The sequence below is a fragment of the Dermacentor silvarum genome, chromosome 1 (genome assembly GCF_013339745.2).
Source record: "Dermacentor silvarum isolate Dsil-2018 chromosome 1, BIME_Dsil_1.4, whole genome shotgun sequence".
NCBI lineage: Eukaryota > Metazoa > Arthropoda > Arachnida > Ixodida > Ixodidae > Dermacentor > Dermacentor silvarum.
The window spans coordinates 440,277,974-440,286,691 of NC_051154.1; positions in this window are offsets into that span (position 1 = coordinate 440,277,974).

Here is an 8,718-nt window from a genome sequence, read left to right on the forward strand (position 1 = left end):
GTGTAGGTAGGGTGCGTATTGTTTGAGTTCACTTTTAGGAAATATGCAAAGGATAAGTACGTTCTCTGCAGATGGAGCGACCATTCATTTGATTCAGCGTAGAGGCTTTCTACGGGGCTTGTTCTGAACGCACCCGTAGAAAGGCGGATACCCATATGGTGGACAGGGTCCAACATCTTCAAGGCGCTCAGCGTCGCAGAGTGATATATAATGGAACCGTAGTCTATACGGGATCGGATGAGGCTCTTATAGAGATTCAATAGACATCTTGTGTCACTACCCCACGCAGTGCGAGACAACACTTTCAGGATGTTCATTGTTTTCATGCACTTGTTTTTTAGGTACTTTAGATGTGGGATAAATGTTAGCTTCGGGTCTAGAATTACGCCCAAGAAATGGTGTTCCGTTTTTACAGGTAGACCCTCACCCTGTATCTCGATGTTGGGATCAGGGTGCAGACCTCTCTTTCTGGAGAAGAGGACGCATGTGGACTTTTGTGGGTTAAGCCGAAACCCATTCTCGTCTGCCCACTTAGACAGTTTGTTCAGACCAAGCTGAACCTGCCGCTCACAGATTGCAAGGTTACATGACGTGAACCCTATCTGTACATCGTCGACATATACTGAATAAAATATGTTGCGTGGGATGTACAGACGCAGAGAGTTCATTTTCACGATAAAGAGGGTGCAACTAAGCACACCACCCTGTGGTACTCCAGTTTCCTGCACATATGGTCTTGATAAGGCGCTACCCACACGGACACGGAATCTGCGGTTGGACAGATAACTTTCAATGATATTCAGCATAATGCCACGTATTCCAAAGTGTGCGAGGTCTCTTAGTATTCCGAATCGCCAGGTGGTGTCGTATGCTTTTTCCATGTCGAGGAAAACAGACAGGAAGAATTGCTTGTGGACAAAAGCCTCACGAATCTGAGCCTCTAGGCGTATCAGATGGTCAGTGGTGGATCGGCCGTCGCGAAATCCACACTGGTATGGGTCAAGCAGCTTGTTTGATTCTAGGAAATGTATCAGACGGCGGTTTATCATCTTCTCGAAGACTTTGCAGATGCAGCTTGTTAGAGCTATGGGCCGATAAATCGATACGGACGATGGATCCTTGCCCTGCTTCAGGATAGGAATCACTATGGCCTCTTTCCAGGCAGAGGGGATCTTGCCAGAGGTCCATACACAGTTATACAGACAGAGAAGGGTTTTCTTCGTTTCGGAGGGCAGGTTCTTCAACATTTCGTATAGTATGCGGTCAGAGCCTGGGGCAGATTGGTTGCAGCAGGTGAGTGATGCATGCAGTTCTGCTAGAGAGAAAGGTAAGTTGTATGGCTCGTTCCCGGTGCTCTTTCGGTCTAGTTTTTGTTTTTCTATTGCTGTTTTGTATTTCATAAATGCTGGAGAATAGTGTGATGAACTGGACACATGTTCAAAATGTGCACCCAGATGGTTCGCTTGGTCCTCCAGGCTGTCTCCCTGCGTGTGTACCAGGGGAGGCGGATGTGTTTGTCGCCCTCTTACTCTATTGACCCTGTTCCAAACCTTGGCCTCATCCGTGTACGAATTGATGCTTGATAAGAATTTTTGCCAGCTGTCTCTTCTGGCTTGTCTGCGCGTTCTCCTACCTTGGGACTTTGTTTTCTTGAAATTGACGAGGTTTTCAGTAGTAGGAAAATCGCGAAGCTGCCTCCATGCTTTGTTCTGCTGCCTACGTGCGTTCCGGCATTGTTCATTCCACCACGGGACACGGCGTTTGCTAGAAAGTCCACTTGTTTGGGGAATACATTTAAAAGCTGCATCAATTATGAAATTAGTAAAATATTCGACTGCACCGTCAATTCCGAGTGATGAAATGTCAGCCCACGAGAGCGTACTGGTAAGTTTTTGGAATTTCTCCCAGTCCGCTGCATCGACCTTCCACCGGGGAGCGTGTGGTGGAGATTCGTATTGTCTTGGTGTTCTCAGCAGTATGGGGAAATGGTCGCTCCCGTAAGGGTTGTTTATAACTTCCCATTCAAGTTCAGGAAATATGGATGGAGAAGCTATGCTGAGATCTATAGAAGAAAAAGTTTTGTTTGCAAGACAATAATATGTAGGTTCTTTTTTGTTTAGCAGACATGCACCGGATGAGAAAAGAAAGCCTTCAATTAGACGGCCTCGAGCATCGGTGCGAGAGTCGCCCCACAGTCCGCTGTGTGCATTCAGATCCCCAAGAACAAGATAAGGTTCTGGCAATTCGTCTATTAGGGACTGAAATTCATGTTTGTGTAAGCGGTAATGTGGGGGTATGTAAAGCGAGCAAATGGTGACGAGTTTGCTTAAGAGAACAAGTCGAACTGCCACTGCTTCGAGGGGCGTTTGCAGCGGTAAACGTTGACACGCTATGCTTTTCTGAATTATAATGGCAACACCGCCTGAAGATGCAAGAGCATCATCGCGGTCTTTACGAAACGTAACATACTGTCGAAGAAAGTTTGCATGTTCCGATTTTAAGTGAGTTTCCTGTACACACAGCACTTTTGGATTGTGTTCGTGGAGAATTTCTTGCACATCATCGAGGTTCCTAAGAATGCCTCGTACGTTCCACTGTATGATTTGTATATCCATACTGAAAGTAAAATTGGTGCTGTGTGTACAAAAAGGAAGTGTTGCCTTAGATTACAGAACCTTTTCCAGGCCCTGTAACGCGGGATTTGTCCTTTCTCAAGCGGTCGAGCGAACCTCGCCGCTCCTTAGGCGCTTGGTGCGCCGTCAGGATGGGTGTGGTGTCCATTGCCTCTTGTGAGGCGCCGGACACGCGCTCTTGCGAGCGAGAAGTTTCACGAGAAAGTCTCGCCGCGAAGGACGAGACATTTGCGCCCATCATCCCGGAGGTCGATGGGGTTGCCTTTGGGCCTGAGCTGCGCCGGCTGTTGCCAGCGCCAGCAGGGGCCCGTGAGGGTGAGGCAGCCTTGACTGCACCCACCGTGGGAGCTGCTGGCGGGCCTGCAGGTTCGTTACGCGTAGCGCAGGCTGCTACCGAGGGCTGTTGTGGTGCCGGCAACCCTAGGGTAACCGGGCCTGTTTGCTGGTTGGGTGGAGTAGACTTCGCTACTTCCACCCTAGGGGCAGGAGCCACAAGCGACAGCTCGCTGCGCGCAGGCTGGGCAGGTGGCAATAGCCGCTGCGACGCTACCCCTTGACGCGCCGCATCAGCGTAAGTGGTCGTGTGGAATGGTGAGCACCTTTTGCGTGCTTCCTTAAACGATATGTTTTCACGGACTTTGAGAGTGATGATTTCTTTTTCTTTTTTCCAGTTCGGACAAGACCGGGAGTAAGCTGGATGCTCACCATCACAGTTTACACAGTGAGGTGTCGCTTCACAGTTGTCTGAGGCATGACCTTGGGTTCCACATTTCGCACATGTCAATCTGCCACGGCAGCTCTGCGAGCCGTGGCCAAATCTTTGACATTGGAAGCATCTTCTGGGATTAGGAATGTATGGTCTGACAGCTATCTTAGTGTATCCGGTTTCTATTGTTTGTGGCAGATCGCAAGTGGCAAAGGTCAGGATCAGGTGTTTTGTAGGAATTTCTTTATTGTCTCGTCGGATAATGATACGCTGTACGTTGGTTACATTTTGCTCTTTCCAGCCCTCCAATAATTCGGTTTCGGACAAGTCAATGAGATCTGCATCAGAAACTACTCCGCGTGCTGTATTCATAGAACGGTGAGGTGAAACGGTAACAGGAATGTCTCCAAATGCCACAAGCTTGTTGAGTTTATTGTGCTGCTCTTTATCACGGATCTCAAGGAGGAGGTCCCCGCTCGCCATTTTGGTGACTTTGTAACCTGGGCCAAGGGCGTCAGTCAAGCCTTTTGCGACTAGAAAAGGGGATACGGTTCTTGCTGGTTTTTCGGTCTTCTCACTGTGAACTACTTGGTAACGGGGGAAAATTTCTCTTGGTCTGAATAAGCTTAATAGTTCTTCGGTGCGTCCCCTCTTGTGAGGGTGACGATCAAGTAAACGGGGAAATGCAGGCGTTCCCATACTGGTTTCGTTTATTTCGGCGGCAATGGCGGCCACCCACCACGGAGCCCAACTAGGGGACGCTGCAGCACTTAACGCGTAAGGCTGCAGGCGCCAACCGTACATTGCCACTATAACCTAATATATTATACCCAAGGGAGGGCACATACACAAGGTTAACCCAAGCCGCCTGTGAAAATTAGGAAGGGACGGAAGAGAAGAGATGATAGGAGAGTAAAAGAAAGGAGATAGGAAAGCAAAAGGTTGGAGAGGGGGACAGGAAAAGGCGACCACCGGTTTCCCCCGGGTGGGTCAGTCCGGGGGTGCCGTCTACGTGAAGCAGAGGCCAAAGAGGTGTGTTGCCTCCCCCGAGGGGCCGTAAAGGTCCAAACACCCGGCATCGGCTCAACCCCCAGGATCCCCTTTTCCCCGGACACGGCTAAGCCGCGCACGGCTACACGCGGGAGGGTCCAACCCTCATGTGCTCGGGTACGTGGTGTCGCAACGCACCAAACGCCTGCTTACGCAGACGCCCCTGCGGGGAATGTGTCGACGAGACCAGCACGCACAGGCAGTGACGAGAATTTTAGCCCAGAGCTAAGAGGAACTCAAGAGCGAATCGCATTCATTTCTGGGACTCCATGTGACCGAGAACGCCATTCGCAGTTGGGGAGAAGTCGGCGCTATATTTTGCCATTACGCGCCGGGGCGACGGAATTTACTTATCCGCAGGCAAAATTCAACCGTACATTCTTTGCTCGGTATAGACGTTATGTGACTCACCTTCGATCAGCGGCACTTGAGACGATCCAGCACAATATGGTTAAAGGAAAAGCGTCCATGTGGCGCGAAACATGAAACGCGCGAGCGCGCCAGGCGCCGAGATAATACATAGCGGGTGCTCTGGCGAACCCCGTAGAGAGTACTATATAAAAACGCAAGTAGTGGCGCATGCGGTGCAACGTCCTCCGCGACTTCTGTGGAATGCAATCGACCTAGCCAGCTCGCTGGATAGTTGGACAACAACTCGACGGGCTCATTACCTCCAGCCAACCAATCACCATTGTGTTGGTGCTCTTTTGTGCCTATTATAACTTTTGTGCCCATAAATAATCTTTCTACGGACAAAAACGTCGGAATAACATAAAAATACTATTCCTATTCTTATCATTGTTAAGCTTCGTCATTTTTCCGAGCGGTGCTCCACTTACGTTATCACGAGGATCTACCTGTCGCCAGTGGTGGAGCATAAAAATGGAATGGAATCGAGCGAAATTAATTTTTAGAATAAAGACCGTTTACAGCACCGTACCCATGGACGCCACCATGTTTCATCCGTGACAGCGCCCGCCATTTAGCGCCTTCTGAACGGCCACGGCAGCAGCAGGCACCATTCAGACAGCCACTATTTCTGCCACCATGGTCAGCAGCCAGTGGGCAGACGGCACAAGACTTTGGCCAAAGCTGCAGAGGAAGTGTACACCTTTCATTTAGCCGTTATGTCTGGGTTGCAATTTCAATTGACGTGCAAACTAACCAGCTGAAGGTGGCGAACGCGGTAGCCTGATGTTCGTTCATACCCTTTATATTCTAGTCTTCACAGCGGTAGAATTGTGAGGCTGTTACGGCCAGTCGATTGTCGTTAACTGCATGTGCAACAACTTCATGCGGGAACAGACACGCGTCCGAACACATGCCTGTTTGCGACCTGCTCCGACCATGGTGGTTGGTTCCTACCGCGCCATTCTTGTCGCCAGCACTATTAAGTTTGAAATGGTTTTTTGATTACTTACAGCGCAGATTAAGATGTATTCGCGTACGCGTGGACGAAAATTTTGTAAGTGGACGGGCCATCGTTAGCCTGCTTGATTTACGGCGAAGAAAACCCACTCGCGGCGTCCGCATAATATCCCACGTTTGAGATCGCTGCAATGGAAAGTCAAGGTACTCAAATGTGTCAGTCGCTCCTGCGTGGGAAGAATGTAGCGCTTACTTGCATGCTTATCAAAGTTCAACATTCCGTTATACTTTGGGCCATCCGTGGCTGTAATGCTGTGTTGTCGTGTACAGGCGGTTTTAAGCTGGTAGTCGTTGCCGGCAATTGGCCATCCAGAGCTGGCAGTCCAGCTTTTTTGTGCTCGCCTTGGGGACGGTGTGAATGATGAACGGCCGTAAAAACGTGCACTTCTTATGCAGCTGAGGCAGGTGAGATTCGCACCGTCCCGTACATTCTTGTATCTGTCTCAGTTCTTGCTGTTCACGACAGAGACAGAGCACGTGTTCCCTCTGCTCTTCCACATATTAAATTAATAGTGCCAAGCGATCCCTGGCCTCTCGGTGGAACGTTGCTGGAGCTGTCGGCCGCAGCTGATGCCTACTTTCTCCCCATTCGGAAGGCGTTCAATGGCGGCGCGCCGGTAGCGGCCTCTGGTGCGCGGTGCGCGGGCTGCTCGCTCTAAAAGGTCTATACTGGCCGAGATGTACCCGATTGCTTGTATAATTTAACGGCAGCTGCATTGTACCAGACTGGCTTTCCAACGTCAAGAAAAAAAAAAGTATTCATTTAATGTCAACGTTTCAATGTGGTCGCGCTGTTTAGAAACCGTACATATAATGACCACACGCAACAACGAGAGAGGTAACAACGTATGCCACATGTGCCGACCAGTCGACGAGCTTCCGAGGTGTAAAATAAACAAATGGTCCTCTATACAGGAGTAAACAAATTGCACTCTGGCGAACTTCCCAGTAGGTGTTTATAAGACAGCTGCATAGTAAAGACGTTTTAAAACAAACAAACCCTAGTCAACAAATTTCATACTAGTATTAGCGGGATTTATTTATTTCATCTTCAAAATGCATCACTCTTCCTAGTATGAGATTACATGCGTGTCTATATTAGTGAGAATATTTAGCACTCTCTGAGTGCGCTCACGTGTCACGAGATTGTAATGTATGTCTCTGTGCATCTACGAGCGTTGGTACTGAGTTGTCACTACAGTAGACTGAATACATAAGTGGAAGATGGCAAATCGAAGCGATCGATTCTTGGAGGTCACACTGCGAGATCCCTCGCATTTAGCCCACTTTGGGATTTTATATATTGTATAATTGACCGCTTTACTGATCACATAGCCGTAGCCACTGTGCAGGAATGTTACTTAGTTCTAACAAGTGGCCCTGAAATGATAAGCTTCAAACGCTTTCGACGCTGAAAAGGCCATAACATACCGGGCGTTCCAGCGAACACTTTCAAACATTTTTAAAGGTTGCCTGTGGCAGATAGCACAATTCTAGTTCATGAGCTGGTCTACTCGAAGAAGCGGACATTACTTGCACAAAAAATTGAAATGCTGTATCGACTAACAAAAAGTCACTAATTAACTTTTTACTTAATTACCTTATATATTGCAATTTACAAATTCTAACCCTGGAGTTCGCAAGGCGGATCCACTTGGAACGAATTCTCAGGATGACAGCAGTTTCGAGATATTAATTCCCAAATTTTGCGGAGAAATGCACTGGCGTTCCAGTAACTTTCTTGGTTCAATGCATAAAACGACGTTTTGTTAAGGAAGTGGAAGGCACTGGAACGCCAGTGCATTTATCCACAAAGTTCGGGAATTAATATCTCGAAACAGCTGTCATCCTGAGAATTCGTTCCAAGTGGATCCGCCTTGCAAACTCCACGACTAGAATTTGTAAATTGCAATATATAAGGTAATTAAGTAAAAAGTTAATTGGTGACTTTTTGTTAGTCGATACGGCATTTCAATTTTTTGTGCAAGTAATGTCCACCTCTTCGAGTAGACCAGAGTAGACCAGACCAGACCGCTTCGAGTAGACCAGATCATGAAGTAGAATTGTGTTATCTGTCACGGGCAACCTTTAAAAACGTTTGCAAGTGTTCGCTGAAACACCCTGTACATGGGTTCACGTATAGTTTAAAGACCTATCGGCAAAGTGCGCTTCAAATACAACTTTCATGCACCTCGAGTTGGTGAATTGGTGCATGGGTATCAGTAACGCGGACCGCGGATGACAGCTGCGTTGGAGGGTCCTTGTTGCCTATATATATGCCCCCATCCAAGCCTGAAATAACGCCTCCAGTAGTTTATTTCCAGGGGCGATGAACGAGCGCTCTATTATGTTTTCAAGTCCAAGCATATGCTTCACTGTTTGTTCACGGCGATTTGCGTCGATGCGCTGCCGGCGCGTATGCTTCTTCTGACGTTGACATGGATTTTCTGGTCCTGCCTTGAGCGAGTGTCTCGATGTAGTCGGAAAAAGTTATCCTCTTATAAGATACTCAAATGTCCGTAGCTGTCAAAGGAACACACGCGACGGCGCGTAAGATTGTCGTGGCACACAAGTTGCTGTGGCCGGATTCCCAAACACACTCGGTCCTTAAAAATTAGAATTACGTTCTGGAGTGCTGCGGGCCAGAACTGCGATCTGATTATGAGGCATGCCGTAGGGGTGCGGATTCGAGAAATTTTCTCCACGTGGTTTTTTTTTAACGTACACACATTGCACCGGAACGCGAACGTTTTTGCATTCTGGCCCCATCAGAAGGCGGCCGCAACGTCCGGGATCGAACCCGCACCTCGAGCTCAAAAGCGCAACGCCAAAACCACAATTATACGCCCACAGGGTGGTTGCGCGTGCCTTTGCCATGGCCCACGTGGTAACTGAGTAAAA